The following is a 24,992-nucleotide window of genomic DNA, read 5'->3' on the forward strand; positions in this document are numbered from 1 at the left end:
AAGTTTTCCTCTAGTAATTCTTCTACAACTTTTTCAGTGCCTTTACTTGCTTCTTCCTTTTCTGGGATTCCAATGATGCACATGTTATTTCTCTTGATGGTGTCCCACATTATTCTTAGGTTTTCTTCTTTTTCCTTCCTTTTTGAGTCTGCTTTCTGCTCTAGCAAATCCGTGGTGACAATTTTGTCTTCTATTTCATTGGTTCTTTGTTCCATCTCTTCAACTCTGTTCATGTGCCACTCCATCAAGTTGACAGCATCTGAAACATTGGACCTCATATTTTGGATAGTGGTTTACTGTTTTTTTTTTTAGTGCCGTTAATGTCTCGTTTGTTTTCTCTACATTATTCTGGACTGGTTTTTTGTTTTGTTTTGTTTTGTTTTGTTTTTAGTTCCTCCTGGTTTTTGTTTGTAGTATCCTGTAATTCTTCAAGTTAGTCTTTCATCCATTGGAAATATTCAATCATTGTTCTTTTAAATTCTGTGCCAAAAAGTTCCATCAGACTTTCTGCCTTCAGGAAATCCATTGATAATGTGTCACCCTTTGGGGGTGATATCTTGCTTTGTGCTTGTGTATTGTGTGGGACAGCTTGCTTTCTTCCAGACATTGATATGTTCTCAATGAAGATAACGCTCTAGAGATCAATTGGGTAGCTATTCCACTTGTGCTTTTCTCTGAACGTCTGACTCCAGGGAAATGTCAGTTCAGAGCCTGTGAGAGCAGCCTCTGGTAGGTAAGATAGGTCAAGGTGCTCCAGATTAAAGGCAGGTTGATTAACCAGATGTGTAGACACAGGTGTGGAGCCAAAAGGGAAGGGCAGGCACGTGGTTGTGGCAATCACAAGGGCAGGTCAACCACTTGGATGACCTCCCTCATGCCTCAGTTGTCTGGGTGTCCTTACAACTGGGGTCCCTATTCAAATTCCAGCTGTCCATCTCCCATCCAGTGGTTTTCATTCACTGGTCCCCATCCAGTGGTGCTCACGCAGTTGCCCTTGCACCGTGGCCCCTCTCCAGGAAGGCTCCTGGGTCAAGGGGACTCAACAAGACAAAGTCAAATTTCCACCAACCCACTCGCCTCTGGCTGGTCTGCAGTGTCCACAAAAGTTCCACCAAATTATCACTGGCCCGCTCTTTCTTGGCAGTTGGCATGCCCTGAGCGAGCTCAGCCAAATTCCCAACAGTGAGTCAACCTTAGGAACTCTCCCAGACAACAGGCATTGCCCAAGAAAACCCAATTAGGATCCTACCAGCCTTTCTCATGGCAGATCAGTCCCACAGCAGCTTGATTGGTGGCTTCAGATGATGGTTGTCTCCATGGTGTGCCTTTGTGTGCTGACTCAGAATTGTATTGTCCATGGCTGTTGTTGTGTTGCATGAAGGAGTCTCTAGTTGCCCTGGAGCAACGCCAGGGGGTGCAGGGTTGTGGCGAGGCCACCAGGGTGTGCCAAAAGTGTGCGGGCCTGGGATGGTGGTGGGGTTGTGTCCCTGGACACGGTGCTGTGGCAGGGATCGGGGGTGCAGGGTTTGGGTAGCGCTGGGAGTTAGGGGTTGCTGTCTGTTCCCAGATATTAAGCTGCCAAGTCACCAGTCCTCAGCAAATAAGACTTACTGCATCGCTCTGCTTGCGCACCACGTCGCTCCCTTTCACAATCATTTTAAGACAACCTTTTGGTTAACACATTCTATACCATGTCTGACATAGAAAACAGTTATTAGTAAATTTATTGTGTGTTGATGGTTGTTATATACCCCACTTTTCATTAATAGCTACATCTTTTAGTCCTATAACACTAAATGCTTTCTATTATTAGTATATTTACCTTCCTATATATTGTTATGTGCCATCAAGTCGCTTGGGACTCATAGCGACCCTATGCACAACAGCCCTAAACTCCGCTCTGTCTTGTGCCAATCTCACTGTCTCTGACACTCCCATCCCAATAACCCCAGTCACCGAATCAATCCACCTCATAGAGGGCCTTCCCCTTCTGCGCTGTCCCTCCACCCTCCCCAGCATGATGTCCTTCTCCAACGACCGGTCTCTTCTTACAACATGTCCAAAGTATGTTAGACAGAGCCTCAGAATCCTTGCCTCCAAAGAGTCACCCCGTTTAACCCTTTCCAGGATGAATCTGTTTGTTTTCCTAGCAGTCCATGGTACTCTCAATACTCTTCTCCAGCACCACAGCTCAAAGGCATCAATTTCCTTCTGTCCTCCTTGGTCATTGTCCAACTCTCTGATGCATAACAAGTGATTGTGAAGACCATGGCATGTATCAGACACACCTTAGTCTCTGGAGAGACACCATTGCTCTTCAGTACTTTGGAGAGGTCCCTAACAGCAGACTTTCCCATGGCAATGAGCCTTTTAATTTCCTGGCTACTGGTGCCAAGAGTGTTGACTGTGGAGCCAAGCAAACTAAAGCTGTGAACAATCTCAATCTCTTCACCATCCATCCTGATGCTTCCAATTGGCCCTATATATTAATCATAAGAAATATATGTCCTTGCATCATATATGGATTTTTGTGATTATTGTAATTTTTATCATTGTTGTTGTCATTGTGGTCAGTGTTATAATCATTGTAGATGTGAGGAACCTAAAACTCAGAAACATTAAAATACTTATTCCTTCCAAAAAGCTCATTTTGGGGGACTATAAAGTGATACAACTCCAGTAGAATACAACTGGATGATTCATTAACAAAGATAAAGATAACTTCATCAAATGACCCAGCAATTCCACCTTCAGGTGTACACTTAAAGAGCTGGATACAAGGGCTTAAACACATACTCGTAGTGATACATGAATATTCCATGCAGCATTAGCCACAATAGCCCAAAGATGAAAACAAACCAAGAGTCCACCTCCATTACTGGCTCAGAGCAAAGATTCTGGCAAGGGAGACAGGCCATCTAGTTTCTGGAAATTGGTAATGCCACAAATATCATGGGACATGGGAAAACTGGAACATGTCTTGCAACTTCTCTGAAGATCAGTTTTCTCACCTCTAAAATGAGGGTTGGAACTGGAGTCCTCTAAGGACCTTAAAGTTCTAAGATATTTCAATTCAAAAAAAAAAAGATATTTCAATTCAAAGAAACACTATAAGAGGGAATATTTGTATTCAGGAGAAAATAATGCCAGGAAGAAGGTAGCTTCTAGCCTAGAGAACAATATATGAGCCACATACTTGTATTCTGCATGCCTCTGTCATGGCGGGAACACTGGAGATAATACAGAATATAATGCCTATCATAGTCCACCCATCAAAAAGCTGGATTTATAGCACTGGTTGGACAATGGTATTAGAGGTTTTCTGAGGAGTACGTAGCAGACTCACTGATTCCTCTACACTCTCTTTTTTCCTACAGGCAATTTCCCCCATCTATCTCTGCTGGGAACTCCAGATTCTCTGCAGCTCTCTTTTCCTGGAACTGCCTCTAACTTCTCCAGAGTCTCTGCTCCAGCTGTCAGCTCAGCATGGCTACTTTTATCAGCCTCTATCACCTTGTTCCAAGCACTCTTGGACAGTGTCTACAGTTACCAATCTTCTGGCACAACAATGCAGTCTGCAACTTGGGACCAGAGACAGACCCCAAATATTTCTTCCTCTTACCCAGGGATTTTTCAGTGGAACCTCGCAGGAAGCACTGAAAAGAAGTCCTCTTCACTCGGGGACTCCACTGTCACTGTCATTGACCAAGACACAGTGATGCCTTCCATGCCCATGGCAATTCATTATTACATTATACCATCATTACCAGTTAGCCTTGTCCAAAGGACACCAAATCAGGGTGGGACATAGTTTCTCAGTTCCCCACCATGAAGGGAGTCACATACATTACTTTAATCAGGGCACAGTGGGGGTCCCTGGTCTCCCTTTATTACAATGCTATGACACTGAGTCGTACATAAGAGGTAGGGTCCCTGCTCCTCAACCAGAAATGGTGATGGTGCTAAAGGAGATTCAGCCTGCAAATGCCCTCCTGCCACCTTCTACTTCTGGAACTTACTGCTCCATCTCTGCTCAATCCATTTCAGAAGCAAGATTTCAAGGTGAGTACAAAGGACAAGAGGAGAGAAGAAGGAGGGTCAAATCTGCGTGTGGGAAGTAAGAAGTCCACGAAGAGGTAGACCTTAATTTGAAGACTTCCAATGCTCTCCAATGTTTCCAGCCTCCAGGTAACACCTGGTCCAAAGACAGTGCATGGTCCATTTTGTTCCATGTAAGAAAACCTTAAGAGTCTATTAAGGGACATCTTAGCTCCATCTGCCATAGCTGACCACCACCATGTTGTCATTAACCCCCTTTTCTGGCCTTAAGAAAGAACTCTGATGGCCTGGTCCATAAGGGTTGACATCTCTAACCGAAACCATAAACATCTTTAGCTGATCAAATCCACCATTGGTCTCTGATGGTGGGGGAAAGACTGGTAATTGCCTTTCAGGAAATTTTCTGCCTCAGACACCCAATGGAGAGTCAGATATAAGTTGGTTTCAACTCAAAGGCAATGAGAATCTGATCTTTAGAACTATTGAAAAGCAATTCCTCTTACTGCCCTAGCGCCAGTTTAAGTTTTCCTCATTTCCCTTTACATCATTTATATAAGGATTTAAAAATCTCAGTTTCAAAGCAAATTATTTGTGAGTGACATAAAGTCAGTCACAAAAAGAAAATTATTGTATAAGACTCTTATTTTTTAAAAAAACTAAATAAAAGTTTACATACAAAATCAATCTAGGAGGTTTAACAAGGATGAGAAGGGATGGTAAGCATCGCAAAAAAACTGAATGGAAAAAACTCAGCTATGGATATATAGAAAAATTTTTAAATAAAATTCCCTAAAATGTTTTTCAAATAATTTCTCACACACACTGTATCCAAAGCAACCAAGTATAGACTTTGTCTTTGCTTACACATTTTATGGAGATATCTTCCAATCACTGTCTTTAGGAAACAACATGAAGTGTTCTGACTCACGCAAAAGAGTAAAAGAGAACCTCTATGAGAATGGCTGGCTTGCACAACATTTTATGTTTTTAATCTTCCTTTATACTATTTCTATGACTTATAAAAACACTAAGAAACACAAAGACACCCAGATTCGTGACGTTAAGGGTCAGAACTACAATAACAACCTCCGGGGGTCTGTTCTTAGTCCCTAAGAAGAGCTTATACAAATGCTTGCTCATCATAGAAAAGAGAACCTGACTGCTCTGGTGCTGTTGGGTAGGAAGTCTACCTTGATTCCTTTGTGGTAATGGAAAGTTCCATGGGCATGGAAACTTCCTTCACATGGCAATCTCAAAGCCAGATATTTTGTTTGTCATAAACACCAGGATGCCCAATGTCTTGCAGCACAAATATCCAGATACTTGAATGTCATCTGCCAAATGAGCTTGGAGACACTCCAGTGATAGCTGCAGGTGAGATTTCTAGTAACCTCCTTGCACAGCTTCCAGTTGCAAGTCAAGAACAATAGGAGGATAAGAATCTAGATGAAGGTACAATCAAGCTTTCAAATTTCTGGGTGCCTACCCGATCCCAATAGAAAACAACCTCCACAAATGCTGTTAGAAACCCCTGATATCCACCAGTTCTTGGCTTGTGTTGATCCTCTTGATCAAGAGAAACAGCCTCATGCTAAAAGCCCTGAAGTAAGAAAGATCAGCTTCAGTTTTGAGAACCAAGGGGCACTTGAACATGAGTTTGAGTCTAGTAATAGCTTTGTATCTATCACCAGACTGGTAGAAGATATGGATGTGCCTCATGGTTTCATCTCCTTGAAAGACCTTGATCAAGCCAAAGGCTGTGAAAGACACGAAAAGGAACAGTGTGGATGTGGTGCAGAAAAAAAATCAAGTCTGATAAAGACTTCATGGCATTAAGTCAGGAAGAAAAAACACAAAGGTTCTGAGTCTATCACTGATGCCCCAGAGGCCAAGATCCAAGTAAATATCCCAGAGGGAGAAGTGCCTGTTTGTATTGCAGAGACCAGTGACAGAGCATCTGTCATGCTAAGCATGCCACCAGCATACCTCAGAAACAGGCATCAGGCAGGACTAACAAAACAAAGACTCAGGCAGAGAAGGCAAAAAGGAGCCAAGAAAGCTGGAGAAAGTAAGCAGCCAGGGAACCAAGTTCTAGGATTGCTTCAGCAACAGCATCATCAACAGTAAGAGGAAGAAAAAATCAGCCTGAGCTTGGCCCGGAGACCTTTAAGAAGCCTCACAGCACTGTGGGCATGCACATGTTGGAGTCTGTGCAGGTATTCCATGATCTGAGAAAGAGGGGTGATAACAAAACTGGGCTCCATTCCTCCAAAGACCCTCAGCTAGCCCCAGCTATCAAACCATGGCTTCACATCCCACCTGAGGGGGAAGAGCCTGAGCAAATCCAAGTCAGAGCCCAGAAACCTGATGGCCACACAGAGAATCATCCATCTCCACCCCAGGGTGAGGAGCCATCTCTTGGAAAGGTCAAGTTGGTACCTTTGCCTTTTCTCACCTTGGACAAGCCTCAAGCAAGGCTCTTTCCTAGAAAACCACAGTTTCTGGCTTCCCATCTCCCTTCTAGGCCTGGTTCCACCAATTCAGCTCAAGCCATTATTTGCAGTCTATCCCAGCCAGCTCCTGCCAGTGCACCTTTGGAGGGTCCTGAGAGACCAATTCAGCCAATTTTCCCAAATCCAGCCCAACTAGCCGTGACCAACCCTGCTCGGCCCAGTGTCCTCCAGTCTGTTCGTCAGAAGACTGCAGCCTACACAGCAGCATCTGGTGCTGCTTTCCAGTGAGAGCCTGTGGCCACCAAGGGAGCAAGCTGCAGTCTCCACCTAAACCTCAAACCCAATTTCTACTGGAAGACTTCAGCTTATAGCCGATTCCATGGAGGAAGCCCAATGTCCCTGAGTCTATGATATCCAAGTCCAACACCAAGGAGCAGAGGACGGAGTGGGAGGCCATGAAAAGGCGGGCTCAACAGGAGCGAGAGGAGGCTGTCAAATACACCTCGCTGGGCCAAGAGTAGTTTTTCAAGCAGAGAGAGAAAGACATGGCGTTTGCTCTATATGATGGTTATGCAATATAATTGGAGCATCATTTTTCCTCTCTGTTTTGGTACCAATTCTTTTTTTTCTGTACACATCAACAGAGAGCTGCCAGATGTGCAGGCTGGATTTAGAAGAGGTTGCGGTACTAGGGATATTATAGCTATTGTTAGATGGATCTTGGCAGAAAGCAGAGAGTACCAAAGGAATGTCTATCTGTGCTTCATTGACTATGCAAAGGCTTTTGGCTGTGTGAATCACAAGCTGTGGCTGACTCTGAGAAGAATGGGAATCCCAGAACATTTGATTGTGCTTTTGTGAAACCTGTGCTTGGACAAAGAGGCAGTTGTCAGAACAGAGCAAGGATACACTTCATGGTTCAAAATTGGGAAGGGTTTCTGCCAGGGATGTACTCTGTCTCCATACTTTTCAAGCTGTATGCAAAACAGATCATCCAGGATGTTGGGTTGTATGAGGAGGAATGTGGAATCAGGATTGGTGGAGATTCATCAACAACCTGCGTTATGCAAATGACACAAGGACCTGAAGCCCTTGCTGCAGAAGGTCAAGAACTGCAGCTTTCAATATGGCTTGAAGCTCAGCATCAAGAAAATAAAGATTCTCAGCACTAGGCCAATTGGCAGCATTGGGGGGTGTGTGTGTGTGAAGAGATTGAGGTTGTTAACAGTTTTAGTTTGTTTGGCTCTATAGTCAACACTCTCAGTACCAACAGCCAGGAAATCAAGAGATTAATTACATTGGGAAAGCCAGCTGTCAGGGATCTCACCAAAGTACTGAAGAGCAATGACGTCAGGCTGGAGACTAAGGTGCTCCTGATCCAGACTATAGTCTTTGCAATTGTATGCTATGCATTGGAGAGACCGTGAGTCTGGCACAGGATAGGACAGGTTTCAGGCCAGTTGTTCACAGGGTCACTAGGGATCATACTTGATGTACCTTACAATTGTTGGTGGTGTTAGTTATGTGCCTTGAGTCGCTTGCGACTCAGTGTGCCCATATGTACAACAGCTCTTAACCCTGCTCTGTCTTGTACCAGTCTCACTGTATCCAACATACTCACCCCAATTTCCCCAGTCACTGAATCAATCCACCTCAAAGGGGGTCTTCCCTTCCTGCACTGTCCCTCCACCCTCCCAAGCATGATGTCCCTCTCCAAAGACTGGTCCCTCCTTACAACATGTCCAAAGTATGTCAGACGAAGCCTCCGAATCCTTGCCTCCAAGGAGTAGTCCGCTTTAACCCTCTCCAGGATGAAACTGTTTGTTTTCTTAGCAATCTATGGTACATTCAATACTCTTCTCCAGCAACATACCTTAAAGGCATCAATTCTCCTTCCATCCTTCCTAGTCATTTTCCAACTCTGACACATAAGAACTGGTTGCAAAGACCATGGCCTGTATCAGGTGCACCTTAGTCTCCAGAGTGACACCATTGCTCTTAGTACTTTGGATAGGTTCCTAACAGCAGACTTTCCCCATCGCAATACATCTTTTAATTTCCTGGCTACTGGTGCCAAGAGTGTTCACTGTGGAGCCAAGCAAACTAAAGTTGTTAACAATCTCAGTCTCTTCACCATCCATCCTGATGCTGCAGTTGGTCCAGTGGTGAGAATCTTTGTCCTCTTGATATTGAGCCTCAATCCATACTGAAGGCTGCAGCCCTTGACCCTGTGCATCAAACATTTCAGGTTCTCAGTTTCAGCAAGGAGGGTGGTGTCATCTGCGTAATGCAGATTGTTGATGCCACACTTCTCATCATAGAGCCCAGCCTCCTGGATAATCTGTTCTGCACATAGATTGAAAAGCTGTGGAGATAGGACACAGTCCTGGCGTATGTTGTTGTTGTTATGTGTTGTCGAGTCGCTTGCGACTCATAGCGACCCTATGTACAACAGCCTTAAACCCTGCTCTATCCTGTGCCAATTGCACTGCCTCTGACACACCCATACCGATTATCCCAGTTACTGAATCAATCCACCTCATAGAGGGTCTTCCCCTCTTGCACTGTCCCTCCACCCTCCCAAGCATGATGTCCCTCTCCAAGGATCTGTCCGTCCTTACAACATATCCAAAGTATGTCAGACGAAGCCCCAGGATCCTTGCCTCCAAGGAGCAGCCCGGTTTGACCCTTTCCAGGATTAAACTGTTTGTTTTCCTAGCAGTCCATGGTACCCTCAATACTCTTCTCCAGCACCACAGCTCAAAGGCATCAATTTTCCTTCTATCCTCCTTGGTCATTGTCCAACTCTCTGATGCATAACAAGTGATAGCAAAGACCATGGCCTGTATCAGATGCACCTTAGTCTCCAAAGAGACACCATTGCTCTTCAGTACCCTGGAGAGGTCCCTAACAGCAAACTTTCCCATCGCAATATATGTTTTTAAAAAAAAATCCTGGCTACTGGTGGCAAGATTGTTGACCGTGGAGCCAAGCAGACTAAAGTTGTTAACAATCTCAATCTTTTCACCATCCATCCTGATGCTGTCAATTGGTCTAGTGGTGAGAATCTTTATCTTTTTTACATTGAGCCTCAATCCATACTGAAGGCTGCAGTCCTTGACCCTCTGCAGCAAGCATTTCAGGTCCTCCTCAGTTTCAGCAAGCAGGGTTGTGTCATCTGCATAACACAGATTGTTAATAGATCTTCCACCAATCCTGATGCCACACTTTTCCTCATAGATCCTAGCCTCTCAGATAATCTGTTCTGCATACAGGTTGAAAAGGTATGGAGATAGGACACATCCCTGGTGTACACCCTTCCCAATTTTGAACCATGCAGTGTTTCCCTGATCTTTTCTGACGACTGCCTCTTGGTCCAAGTATAGGTTTCGCTTTATCACGATCAAGTGTTCTGGGATTCCCATTCTCAGAGTCAGCCACAGTTTGTTATGATCCACACAAATGCCTTTGCATAATCAATGAAACACAGATAGACATTCTTCTATTCCCTGCTTTCAGCCAAGATCCATCCAACATCAGCTACAATATCCCTAGTACCACGACCCCTTCTAAACCCAGGCTGGACTTCTCGCAGTTCTCTGCTTACAATAAAAACTCTTTTAATTGGTGTACTTAAGCCATTCTCATTCACTCACTTCCACTAGGCTAGAGCCCTCCTGGAGGACCAGTCCAGAACTTGCAGCAGCAAGAGACCCATCTAGACAGGCAGGGCCTGTACTATGAAGCACTATTCATTCAGCATCTCTGCTGGGAACCTTTAGATATGCCACTTCCATCAACTTTCCCAACAAAAGCAAGGCCAGTGTCACTGCACCAAGTTATTGGTGAGATTCAGCAATGGCCTCAAGTCATTGAGGTAACTGCTCTCAGAAGTCCAGTGTTCGCAAACCAACAGGGCTTTCAGAGTACAGCATCAGGTCAAGGGTGGGCAATAGAGGGGCACACTGGTGCTTAAATACTGTTCTGAAGGTTCAGCATTATCCTTTTCCCCCACACCATCGTCCACAGCTTTCCTGAGGACCAGTGAAATCAATCGACATGCTGGAGAAAAATCACCTCTGAACTTCAACTTTCCAGGGCAAGGAAGGGAGAGCATGCAACTCAGTCTGGGAGAGCAGGAGGGGGAGAAGGAAAAGGAGGGGGGAAGGGGAGAGGGAAGGCATGGTGCAGGCGTCCATGGATCACAAGTGTTCCATGGAGGTAGAAAGAGCAGTTAGAAGAGTGGACACAGGAGGGCGGAGGGCATGGGAGAGAAGGAAGATGGGACTGTGAACTGTCACCAGGGAAATATTAGCCATTTACCTGAAATGATCTCCTAATAATATGCATACCAGAAAATACAATTTGAGTGTCCATTTCGGGGGCATTTAGTGCATTCACAAGGATTGTGCAGTGATCTCTGCTCTTCAATTCCATCATGCAAAAAATTAACCTGTATTCTGGGCCTAGAGGTAAGAAGCTGCATGCGACCACAAAGGCAAGTGTTCAAATCCACTATATAGTCAGATGGAGAAGGTTATGCAATTTCCTTCCACGTGATTTACTGCCTCTGAAAGCCCACCAAAGGGTCTATGAGTTCGTTCTCACTGTCATACCCATTCCCTCCATCCCTCCACCTAGCCCATGACAACTAACCATAGAGTTTTCTGCACAATTCATGTAAGTTTGTTTGCAGCAAGAAGCTTCGTAGCAATGCTGAAAGTAAGCCGTTTAAATCCACTTGCTGTTCTACATTAGAAGCATAGGAAATCTCCTCCTCTGTGATTAAATGCCTCTGAAATCCCAAGACTGAAGGAAGACTCAGTATCACCCTGAGATATGCAGATAGTATAATCTAAACAAATGTAGAGATGTTGGATCATTTAGTGATGAAAATAAAACAGTATACCCTTCAGTATAGATAACACTTTAGCAAAAAATAAAGAAAAATAAAATTTTCACAAATACACACAGAGGATGATGATAAAAGGAGAAAATTTCAAACCCAAAAGGTCAATCTTGTGAAGTGTTTGGCTATGTTTAAGAAGAATTTGTAACTGTGTTCTTTATGTTGTTGTTATGTTCCATCTAGTCGCTGGTGACTTATAGGGGTCCTATGTACAGCAGCTCTGATCCCTCCTCTATCATGAACCAACCATATTGCCCCTGACATACCTACCCCCATTATCTCAGTCACTGAACCAATCCATCTCATCCAGGGTCATTCTTTCTTGCACTGTCCCTCCACACTCCGAAGCATGATGTCCTTCTCCAAAGATTGGTCCCCGCTTGCAACATGCCTAAACTCTGTCAGATGGAGCTTTAGAATCCTTGCCTCCAAGGAGTAGCCTGCTTTCACCTACTCCAAGACGAACGGTTTGTTGCCCTAGCAGTCTGTGGAATATTCAAAATTCTTCTTCAGCACCATTTCTCAAAGGCATCAATTCTCCTCCTATCCTCCCTAGTAATTGTCCAGCATTCTGATGCATACCCAATATTTGTGAAGACCATGACCTGCATCAAGCGCACCTTCATCTCCACATTGCCATCATTGCTCTTCAGTACTGTGAAGAGGTCCCTGATAGCAGACTTTCTCCATGCAATTCATCTTTTTTTTTTCTTTTCTGGTTGTTAGAACCAAAAGTGTTGATTGTGGAGCCAAGAAAACTGAAGTTGTCAACAAACTCCATTTCTTTACAGTCTCTCCTAATACTGGCAATCAGACCAGTGGTGAGCATCTTGGTTTTCTTGATGTTGAGCTTCAATCCATATTGAAGGCTGCAGCCCTTGGCCTTCTGCAGCAAATGCCTCGGATCCACTTCAGCCTCAGCAAGAAGGTTGTGTCATGTGCATAACGCAGGTTGTTGATGAGTCTTCCACCAATCCTGATGCTACATACCTCCCTCATAGAGGTCGGCCTACCAGATGACATAATTTCTGTCAACACATTGAGTGCAGAGGGTAGAGAACTAAGATGTTTCTCAGTATCTCAAAAGTCACAGGACAGAATTATCTTAATTAAATGTCAATAAAATGTGACAAAAATTACAATCTCATTGATAAGGTCGTAGTATCTTTAGAACGATGTATGCAAATCTAATAAGTGTTTGTATCTGGAGACAGGAAGTGATGATTTAGAAGAGGAGAATTGTGGCAAATTCATGGGGAAAATATGTCTTTTAGAGCCTTGTAATTCTGCCTTGTAATGCTGTTGTTGTTACATGATGACAAGTGGACTTCAACTCATTTCTACCCTATGAACAACAGATCAGCACTTTGTCCTATCCTCACAATCCCTGAAACACTTAAGTTTATTGTTACATTTATTGTGTAAATTCATCTCATTGGGTTCCTCTGTTTTACTGTCCCCTCCATCTATACCAGCACGAGGTCCTTTTCCAAAGACCAGACTCTACTGAATTCATGACCCAAGTATGTTTGATTATCCTCGCCTCTCAGGTATATAGGTAGTTGATAGTCTGTTCCACAGCTAGCACTTCTCCTTGTTTGGTCTGTTCTTTTTGAGCACCTTTATCCACTCTTACCACTGATGTGGTCAGTCTGCTCTCAATGTAGTTCTCAGGTGAAGTTCATGTGCCTCATTGCTGGTCACATTTAAAAAAAAAAACAGGTGTTACAATGAATAAATTATTGATTAAACAACAATCCATCATTCTATCTCCAGCCTCATTCCTATTTCCAAGTCCAGGTTTTCCAACTATTCACTCTTCATTTTATCTTCAATTGTTGCATTTCAGCAACAATTTATTATTAACATCATGACTGCATGCTCCATCAATTTTATACCATAAAAATGAATAAATCAGTGCAACAATGAATGAATGGAAATCCAAAATCTCAGTAAATGTTCATTAATATTAATAAAATAAAATTTAAAAAAGAAAAAAAAATGAATAAATCTTCAATTTCTTCATCTTTGGTAAGTTATTGGTGTGTATATTTGAATAAGAGTTCTATTACCAAGTCTTCCTTGTATGTGTATGGGTAGCATCCTTCTCACAGCATTGTAATTCAGGATATTTCTCTAAATGCTCTTTCTAAAATATTTTTTTTTATTTTATATTGTTTGGCATACAAACTCTGTGTACATTCTTTTTAAATTATATACCTTGTGTTTCATGCATTGCTTTATTTACATCCTCCTCACAGTCCTACCAGAATAGATCACATGATAGTCACACTCAAACTTGCCAATGTTAGTTCACCTTAAATGGCTACTGCCTAAAGATGTTGTTATTTATGAGTTCCATTTCATTTAGAACGCCTTCCAGTCTTCCTAGATTGATACTTCCTACATTACACGTTCCATTTCTTAGTTGTTAATAGGAGATTCAGGGTTTTGTTTTGGTTTTTTTCTCTTCCTTTTTTTATAAAAGTCTTCTAATATAAGAGTCTTCTGATATAAAAAACAGGGTGTTCTAAGGCCTCTTATTTCAGAAGAGGACACCAAGTCTTGCTTTTTAGTCTGTCTGAGTCTGACAGCTTTGCTGAGTCCTCTCAACCATAGGAGGACCCACTGTTATTTGAAATATTAGTGGCCTAGCTTTCAGCACACCAGTACCATGAAAGCCACCCCAGTACAGCAAACTGGCAGATAAACATTGTTCCTATAAGAACAAACTAGAAATCAAACAAGTAGAGAAATAACTAAAAAGCTATAAAAAACAGAAGTCAAGCCATCTTCCATAGCACAATTTATCTGCAAGTCTCAGAAAAGATTGAAGTTGGGGTAACAAACCAGGTCAGATTTCAGATACGACTGGGTGGTGAACAAAACCTCAATATCTGAGCCAGATGCAGGGTAGCATCTCTGTGGTAAGACTTAGGAATAAAAATAATTAGAAACTCAAAAATTGCACATAAAGACAATTATAAAATACTACCATAAGTAACAAAAAATGACTTACATGAATATACCATGATCATGGATAGGAAGACTCAGTTTGTGAAAATGACAATGTTACGAAATCAGTCTACCAGTTCAACACTATCTCAATACTGATACGGATCCATTCTCTCAGGGGATAGAAAAGATAATTTACAATTTCATTTGGAAAGTAATGAGATCCCAAATTAGTAAAGGTCTACTGAAAAATAAAAACCAAAGTAAGAGGCATCATAATTTGTGATCTCAAAACAGCAGGATACTGGTACTGCAATAGAAACACACCAGTGGAATAGAAGTGAGAACTTGGAAATCATTTCAGAGGTCTACAATCAACTGATCTTTAACAAAAAAAGAAAATCCATTAAGTGGGTAAATGACAGTTTTTCAAACAAATGGTGCTAGCAAAACTGGACATTTGTCTGCACAAAACTGACACAAGATCCACATCTCACGCTATACACAAAAATCAACCCGAGATGAATCAGATACCTAAGCTCTGGGGGGGGGGGATATAAGAGGTGGAAAAGGAAGAAATTAAGAATCATTAATCTATGGTACGGACAGACTTTGAAATATAATCAAGAATTCATTCATAGCCAGGAGAGGATAAATACATGAATGGGAGATTCGAAAAATCCAATCCTACATAGATCAAGATTCTACAGAAGATTATCTAAAAACGACTGGAACAGCACATCAGCAGATAATTGTCAAAAGTCCAGGCTGGGTTTAGAAGGGGTCGTGGTACTAGGGATATTGTAGCTGATGTTAGATGGATCTTAGCTGAAAGCAGGGAATACCAGAAGAATGTATATCTGTGTTTCATTGATTATGCAAAGGCTTTTGACTGTGTGGATCATAACAAACTGTGGCTGACTTTGAGAAGAATGGGAATCCCAGAACATGTAATCGTGCTAATGTAAAACCTATACTTGGACCAAGAGGCAGTAGCCAGAACAGAGCAGAGTAATACTGCATGGTTCAAAATTGGGAAGGGTGTATGCCAGGGATGTGTCCTGTCTCCATACCTTTTCAACCTGTATGCAGAGCAGATTATCTGGGAGGCTGGGCTCTATGAGGAAAATTGTGGCATCAGAATTGGTGGAAGATCTATTAACAATCTTTGTTATGCAGATGACACAACCTTGCTTGCTGAAACTGAGGAGGACCTGAAATTCTTGCTGCAGAGGGTCAAGGACTGCAGCCTTCAGTATGGACTGAGGTTCAATATCAAGGAGACAAAGATTCTCACCACTGGACCAATTGGCAGCGTCAGGATGGATGATGAAGAGATTGAGATTGTTAACAGCTTCAGTTTGCTCGGCTCCACAGTCAACACTCTTGGCACCAGCAGTCAGGAAATCAAAAAACGTATTGCGATGGGAAAGTCTGCTGTTAGGGACCTCTCTAAAGCACTCAAGAGCAACGGTGTCTCTCTGGAGACCAAGGTGCGCCTGATACAGGCCATGGTCTTTGCAATCACTTGTTATGCACCAGAGAGTTGGACAATGACTAGGGAGGACAGAAGGAGAATTGATGCCTTTGAGCTGTGGTGCTGGAGAAGAGTGTTGAATGTACCATGCAGTGCCAAGAAAACAGATTCATCCTGGAGAGGATTAAACCAAGCAACTCCTTGAAGGCAAGGACTCTGGGTTTTCATCTGATATAGTTTGGGCATGTTGCAAAGAGGGACAGGTCTTTGTAGAGGGACATCATGCTTGGGTGGGTGGAGGGACGGCACAAGATGGGAAGACACTCTATGAGATGGATTGATTCAGTGACTGGGGTAATTAGGATGGGTGTGTCAGAGGCAGTGCGATTGGCACAGGATAGAGCAGGGTTTAGGGCTGTTGTACATAGGGTCGCTATGAGTCGTAAACGACTCGACGGCAAATAACAACAAACAACAACAACAAAGATCAGAAAAGTTCTCCAATAGAGTCAAAAGGAAGCCTAAAACCTGGAGGGAATACTTGGCAATGACATATCTGACAAGAAATTTTTATCTCAAATTTATGGAACACTTCAGCACCTGCACAGAAAAAGGACAAAAACTTAATTACAAAGTGAGTTGAAGATTTGAAAAGTTGCATTACCAAAGAGGATATTCAGATAGACAACAAACATGAAGAGATGCTCAACATCACTAGCTGTTAGACAACTGTAGATGAAAACAACAGTGAGCTACCAACTCATTCCAGCAGCAATGGAAAAGTTTAACAGGATAGTTAGCAACAAATGTTGGCAAGGATGTATGCAGAAATAAAAGGCCACATGCACTGCTGGTGTGATTGTAAATTAGTATAACACTATGGAAAGCAGCCTGGCATTAACTCAGATGCTCAAAAATAGACACATAATTTGATCCAGTTCTCCACTACTGGGTATCTACCTAAAGGTCAGAGTGGTGGCACAAATAGATATGTGCATAGCCTCATTATGAAAGCATTATTCACACTAGCAAAGAGCCACAATCCAAGGGCCCATCAACAGGTCAATGGACAGAGAAACTGATATATTCACATAATGAAGCATTAAACAATACTGAAAATCAATGAAGAGCTTGTGAAACAACACAAAACATGGTTGAGTCTAGAGGACATTATGCTGAGTAAAATAACTCAGTCAAAAAAAATTATATAAGACCATGGTTCTAAAAATTAGAGGTCTCAGGGAGAGTGTGGCAGGAGGAGCAGAAAAAGTATAGATAGATTTAAAAAGACAATATTGGAATAGGTGAAAGGAAGTTCAATTGGAAATGAAAGGACTATCAGACATTATGGGCAATTAACTATTTGAAAAAGGACATGAAACAGATTGGAAGTAGGGGTCAATTTATATGAATTGTGTACCAGATTGGACTCATACCTGACTCTGCAGTGGGTTTTTCAGAAGCTGTAAATAGTACAAGAGGAGACCACCCTTCCTCCTATGGAGCAGCTGGTAGATTCAAACTTTGTGCCTCTGGATTGGCAGCATCTCTGTTTACACATTATGTAGCTAAAGAGTGAAGTGAATAACAACTTATATGTTCATTTTCATTCACAGTTGAAAAAGAGAAGAGATATAGAAATACCAACATGTTTTCTGTTGTTGGAACTTTGAAAACAAATCAACAGTGAAAAAATAAAATAGATATAGAGAGATAAAACCATAGTGTTCAAATCAATCTATGCAAACATGAATAAGTTTATCAGAAAAGCTTTGGAGGATTGTGAGGCAGAAAAAGGATAATGCTGAACCTTCACTTCAGTACAGTATATAGGCCTCTATTCACCTGTCTATTGTCCACCCTTGACCTGATGCTGTAATTTAAATGCTCCGTTTGCCTGAGAATACTGGACTTCTGAGAGCAGTGACCTGAATGACCTGAGGTCATTGGTGGCTCTCACCAGTAACTTGGTGAAGTGACACTGGCCTTGCTGTTGTTGGGAAGGTCAGTGAAAGTGATGTGTTTAACGGCTCCCTGCAGAGATGCTGAGTAAATGGTGCTTTGTAGTCCAGGCTCTGCTTTTTAGATGCTGAAGCAATGCATTCATTTTAGTATTCCACTGTTGGTACTTACGGACATATGCACACTGTCCCACTTCGATGAGGGAGGTGAACAAGCATGTGCACTGAGTCCAGTGAGAGGGAGAGAGAAGCAAGGGGCATGTGCCCATGGGTCCCAAATGGGGTGGATTGGCATAGAACACGATCCCATGATCTACAATGCTGGAAGTGAAAAGGTGAGAAAAAATGGGATCACTTTTGCTTTCATAGTTAAAAAGGCCATTTTCTGGATTCATCTTGAAATGCAATGTTGGGAGTGACAGGATAATATCCATATGCATGCAAGGAAGACCTATTAATACCACAATCATTCAAATTTATGCTCCAAAAACCAGAGCCAAAGAAAAGGAAATAGATAATTTTTGCCATCTGTTGCAACCAGAAATTAATCGAACATGAATCAAGATGCATTGATAATAATGGGTGACTGGAATGCAAAAGTTGCAAAGCAGAAAGAAGTAAACAGGGACTTGGTGACAGAAATGAGGCTGGGTATAGAATGATAGAATTCTGCACAATGATTTATTCAGAGCAAATACCTTTTATAAGAAACATAAATGCAGACTATACACGTGAGTTTCCACTGATGGTATGCACAAGAATCAGATTGATTACAACTGTGGAAGCTAACATTGGAGAAGTTCAATTAGCAGTGAAAATTAGACCAGATGCTTACTGTGGAACATATCACCAACTACTCAAATGCAAGTTCAAATTAAAGCTAAAGAAGGTGAAATCAAATCCACAGGAATTAAAAATTGACCTTGGGTCTGTACCATTTAAATTTAAAAATAATTTCAGAAACAGGAGTGAGGCATTTCAACAAAGAAGCTAAGCTGTGGGAGGATATCAAGAATATTATCCACAAAGAATGCAAAGGGTCATTATGAAGACAGAAAAAGGGGAAGGGGGAAGGAGGAGGAGGAGGAGGAGGAGGAGGAGGAGGAGAGACCATAACGCACTAGAGTGTTGAGAAGCAAAAGCAAAAGGAATAAATAAAGAAGTTAAGGAGCTGAATAGAAGATTATAAAGAGAAGCTCAGGAAGACAAAGTAAAATATTATAATGAAAAGTGCAAAAAACTGGAATCTGAAAATCAAAGGGAATGAATTTGCTTGGCATTTCTTAAGCTGAAGGTACTAAAGAACAAATTCAAACCTCGAGCTGCAATACTTAAGTATTCTATGGACAGATTATTGAATGATCCAGGAAGCATTAAAAGATGGAAAGAGTATACAGAATCACTGTACTAGAAAGAATTGGCTGACACAGAAAAATTTCAAGACACACGATCAAGGGACAATGGTGATGAAGGAGGAAGTTCAGGCTGCTCTGAAGGACTTGGCAAAAAATAAATCCTCCAGGAATTGATGGAATACCAACTGATCTATTTCAACAAACAGATGCTGCCCTGGATGTGCTCACCAGGTTGTATCAAGAAATCTGGAGGAAAACTACCTGGCCAACTGACTAGAAGAAATCCATACAATACAGTAGCTAGGGTAAGGGGGATAGATGTGTCAGAGTCAGTGAGACTGGCTCAGGATAGGGTAGATTTCAGAGCTGCTGTACATAGGGTCGCTATGAGTCACAGGCAACTCAACAGCACATAATAACAATTATATTTATATGTTTTCCCCTGTATGTGTATGCCCTTTTCAGTTGCTTTTATTAATCCAAAGAGTACTTTGTTTCTAGTCAACTCCAGTGACTGCAGGAGGGAACTGGAGATTACGAAGTAGCATTTGAATGAGGCAACCAGAGTCTCAGTGGTAACCTGTAAGGACAAACCATCAAGAACAAAGACAGCCTCCTAGCAACTCCAACTACCAATAATACTCTGAACAGTTTGAAACCATGATCCTTGGCCTCCAGGAGGGCAGAAATCCAAAAGATTACAGAAGTTACACTGACCTCTATTATCAGCTAGCTGAACCTCTATTGAATTTCTTAGACTGTAAATATCAAAGGAGGAAATTTCATATCTTTCTCCTTTGGAGGCTCTGGTAGATCTGAACCATCAGAGGGGTGCTTCAATTGGGTTAGCAGTGCAACTCTCTCTACAGACTTCTCCACCAAAGTCACCAATATACAGACAATAGATTAAATTTTAAGATTTTATGTGATTTAAAACCTCTGAAAACCCTTCTGAGGGTCAGTTATGAGTCAGCTCCAACTTGATGATACATGCCAATAACAGTTTCTTTAAAAAATTGGGTGTGGTGTGATGGAAGAAAGTGCTTGCAATCTATTTCTGGAAAGATTACAGTCAGTAAAATTCTATATAAATTCCGCTCTTTCACACATGGGGTTCTTACGAGTCAGAATCATCTTGATACCAATAAGACTTTTTGGACAGTCCCTTACTCAAACTATGGCTTGTGATAGATCACAAAAAGTAAGAATGACACTTAACAAATGCATACACTTTTGTAGTCATTGTTGGAAAATTAATTCCTTCTATCCACTCTACCTCTAAATAAAGCATACTTATTTCAGAAATAAGTCTTCTACCATTTGCTGATTAATGAAAAGTAATTTGTCACCTATGAGATTAGTTCCTTCTTCTTGACAGCACAGCCGGTCCTTGTTTTGAGCTGACTGTTCTGTGGTCATCAAAAATGTCATCCAAGTGTTTAAACCCTCATATTCCAGAGGAAAGAAGAAAGCCAGGGAGGATAGAATTTATGGGAAAACTGAAACAGAAGCCAAGGCTTCCAGACTTCTAGTTTGGTGCTGTTTCTAATATTCTGTATTGTCTTCTGAAAAGTACCATAGGAATTGAAAGTTAAGTATAAATTACAAGTATACAAGAGAGTATTACAAAGAATAAGGAACAGCAAGAGCTTTGAACAGAATTGTCCTTTTATTTCTTTAATATTTTTTTAATTTTTTCACTAATTTACTTATAAAGTTCATAAAGTCTGTATGCATTGTTTTTCACACCTTTGTTTATCCATCCTTCCTTCTAACCATCAAATTGTGTGACCTTATAACTAAGCTCCTTGCCTCCCCTCTTTATATCCTCATACTTGTTCTACAATAATTGTCTTATACAGTATTTGTCTTTCTGAGACTGAGTTAGTTCACTTAGTATAATGCTCTTCTGTCCCTCCCAAGTTAGGTAGTAATTTACAAAATCATTGTTTTGTGAGTTGCATAGTATTCCATTGTGTGAATGTACCATAATTTCTCAATCCATTCCAGTGTCGTTGGACATTTGGGCTATTTCCATGTTCTTGCTATGGTGAAAAATGCTGTACACTTCTCTGTTTGTGCCTTAGTTCTCATTTTCTCAGGGTATATTCCAAGCAGTAGAATAGCTGGGTCATATGGAATTTCTATGTTCAGCTTTTTGAAGAAACACCAAACTGCCTTCCAGAGTGATTGCACCATTTTATATCCCCACCAACAATGTATAAGAGTTTCTATCTTGCTACATTCTCTCCAACATTTATTACTTGCTGCCCTGCTAAATTTTGCCCCTGTTACTGTCTCATTGTGGTCTTGGTTTGCTTCTCTTTTATTGCCAGTGATTTGGAACATTTCTTCATGTGCTTGTTGGCCATCCAAATGTCCTTCTTTCTTTGTGAAAAGTCTTTCCATGTCTTTTGCCCATTTTGCAGTTATCAGTCTTTTTTTTTCCCGGATGCCCTATAGGATTCTGTAAATTTTCATATGAGACCCTTGTCTGAGATGGCATTGCCACATGTTTGTTCCTAGTCATTAGGTTTTCTTTTTAACTTGTTGGAACACATTTTTGATGAGCACAGAGATTAAATCATTAGAAGGTTCCAGTCATCAATTTTATTCTCTTCAGATTGTGCATTTCTGGCTGTATTTGGCAGTCCCTTTATATTGTAGGCTAGGCTTTCTAAATTTGGTCAGATTTTGTCTCTTGTGAACTTTACGATTTGGAGATTTATTCTGAGGTCTGATCCACCTGAAATTATTTTTATGTATGGTGTGAGCTGTAGATCCTGTTTTAGCATTCTGCAGTTATAAGTCTAGTTTTTCCATCACCATTTGTTAAAAAGTTAATATTTACACATTTGATAGGTTTTATTTCCTTGTTGAATATCAGTTGACTATGGATAGATGGGTACATTTCTGGGATCTCAATTCTGTTCCAATGGTCTATATGTTTGTCATTGTACTAGCACCATGCTCTTTTGGTTACTAGAGTCACTGTTAAACACTGAAACTTGTGAGTGATAGAACGCCTTCAACTATCTTGTTTTTTAGGATATACCAAGCTCCTATCTTTGACAATGTGGAGTCTTACCAAGCAACAGAGAAGTGGCATGTTGTTTTTCACACTGAATCTTTTCCATTTCCTTTACCCACTCACATTCCCTCCACCACTGGATAAGTTTAATATTAGCAGTACAAACTTGGCCAGGTGCTGACTATGGGACAGTCAGACTATTAACAATTCATATGCAAGTTCAAATTAAAGCTAAAGAAGGTTAAATCATAGCCACGAATAAAAATTTGACCTTGATTCTATACCTCCTGAGTTTAAAAATCAACTCAAGAACAGATTTGGGGTCTTGAACACTAATGAACAAAGACCAACATGAGCTGTGGAAGATATCAAGAATATCGTTCATGAAAATGCAAAAGGTTATTACAAAGAAGGAAGAATAACACCAAAATGGATGTCAGAAGAGACTCTGAATATTGCACTAGAGTGCTGAGAAGCCAAAGCAAAAGGGAGACATTAAGAAGTTAAGGAGCTGAACAGAAGATTCCAAAGGGCAGCTTTGAAAGACAAGGCAAAGCATTATAATGAATTATGCAAGGAGCTGGAGTCAGAAAATCAAAAGAGCTGAACTGGCTCAGCATTTCTTAAGCTGAAGGAACTAAAGAACAAATTCAAGACATGAGTTGCAATGCTTAAGGATGCTTTGGGCAGAATATTGAATGATCCAGGAAACATTAAAAGAAGATGGAAAGAGTATACAGAGTCATTATACCAAAAAGAATTGGCAGAAACAGAAGAATTTTAAGAAACAATAGATAATTAAGAGGCAATGATGGTAAAAGAGGAAGTTCAGGATGCTCTGAAGAACTTGGCAAAAAATAAAGCACCAGGAACTGATGTAATACCAGTTGATGTATTTCAACAAGTAAATACTGTTCTGGATGTGCTCACCAAGTTACGCCAAGAAATCTGGAGGACAACTACCTGGCCAACTGACTCGAAGAGATCCATATTTATTCCTATTCCATAAAAAGGTGACCCAGTGGAGTGGGGAAATTATCGAACAATATCACTCATCTCACACACTAGCAAAACCCTGCTGAAGATTATCCAGAAATGTCAGAAACAGTAAATTGAAAGAGAACAGAAATACAATCTGGGTTTAGAAGAAGTTTTGGCACTAGAGACATGATCACCAATGTCAGATGGATCTTGGCAGAAAGCAAAGAATACCACAGGAATGTCTATCTGTGTTTCCTTGGCTATGCAAAGGCATTTGACTGTGTGGATCACTACAAATCCTAGCTAACCTTGAGGAAAATGGGAATCTCAGAACACTTGATTGTGCTTATGTGAAACCTATACTTGGATCAGGAAGCAGTCTTCAGAACCCAGCACAGAAACACTACATGGTTCAAAATCAGGAAAGGAGTGTGTCAGGGATGCATCCTGTTTCCATACCTTTTCAATTTATATGCAGAACAGATCATTCAGGAAGCAGGGCTTTATGAGGAGGAATGGTGGCATCAGGATTAGAGGAAGAATCATCATTAACCTATGCTATGCAGATGACACAACCTTGCTTGCTGAAACTGAGGAGGACCTGAAGTGCTTGCTGCAGAAGGTCAAGGACTACAGTCTTCAATATGTATTGAAGCTCAACATCAAAAAGACTAAGATTCTCGTGCCTGGGCCAATTGGTAACACCATTATAGATGGAGAAGAGATTGAGGTTGTTAACAATTAGAGCTTGCTTAACTCCACAATCAGCACTCTTAGCACCAGCAGTCAGGAAACCAAAAGATGAATTGAGTTGGGGAAATTTGCTGTCAGGAAGTTCTCCAGAGTATTAAAAAGCAACAATGTCATCTAGAGACTAAGGTGTACCTAATCCATGTCATGGTTTTTGCAGTTACTTGCTATGCATCAGAAGGCTGCACAATAACTAAGGATGACAGAAGAAGAATTGATACCTTCAAATTGTGGTGCTGGAGAAGAGTTTTGAAAATACTGTGGACTGTCAAAAAACCAAATAGGTCTGTCTTGGAAAGAGTGAAACCAAGTTTCTCCTTTGAGGCTAGGACTGTTTAACTCCTTCTGACAGATGTTGAGCACGTGGCCAGGAGAGACTGGTCCTTTGAGAAGGGTATTATACTCAAAAGACAGCACAGAAGAGGAAGACCCCAGATCAGATGAACTGACATAGGAACTGGGAAAATGGGGCTGTTGGAATTAGTCAGACTGGCTCAAGACAGGGCAGGAGTCAAAACTGCTGTACATGAGGTCATGGGGTTGCTATGTGTCTTAGGTGATTCAGCAGCATGTAAAAACAACAACAGCAGTATGATTAACCAATTCCCTGCCCATCCTCACCCCTCTGCTGCCCTCCTTGGATCTTAATACATGTTCTACAATAATAGTCTTATATATATGATCCAGCTATTCCACTACTTGGAACATAATCCAAGAGAATGAAAATGGAGGCACAAAATGAGACATGTACACCAATGTGTATAGCAGTGTTATTCAGCATTGCAAGTACATGGAAACAGCCCAGATGTCCAATCACAATTAAATGAATTAAAAAATTATGGTGCATTTACACGATGGACTACTGCACTACATGCGGGAGCAATGATTTTGTAAATTACTGCCTAACTTGGCAGGGACTGGAGAGCATTATGCTAAGTGACCTAACTCAGTCTGCTGTTTGTTTGTTTTTTTCTATAATTATATTTTATTAATTTTCATAAGCATTTACAGAGATTTTGGGCTTCCACTCATTCATTGTTCCACTATTCTCTCTACCCTCC

The 24,992-nt window shown here is 41.3% G+C and overlaps 1 pseudogene; it reads left to right on the forward strand.

Annotated features, from left to right (window-relative positions):
- Positions 1-7,093, forward strand: part of LOC102861740 — a 15,554-nt pseudogene extending 8,461 nt beyond the window's left edge.
- The last annotated feature ends 17,899 nt before the right edge of the window (positions 7,094-24,992 follow it).

This window comes from Elephantulus edwardii, unplaced genomic scaffold, assembly GCF_000299155.1.
Source record: "Elephantulus edwardii isolate Elephantulus edwardi_28Jun2011 unplaced genomic scaffold, EleEdw1.0 scaffold00425, whole genome shotgun sequence".
Lineage (NCBI taxonomy): Eukaryota > Metazoa > Chordata > Mammalia > Macroscelidea > Macroscelididae > Elephantulus > Elephantulus edwardii.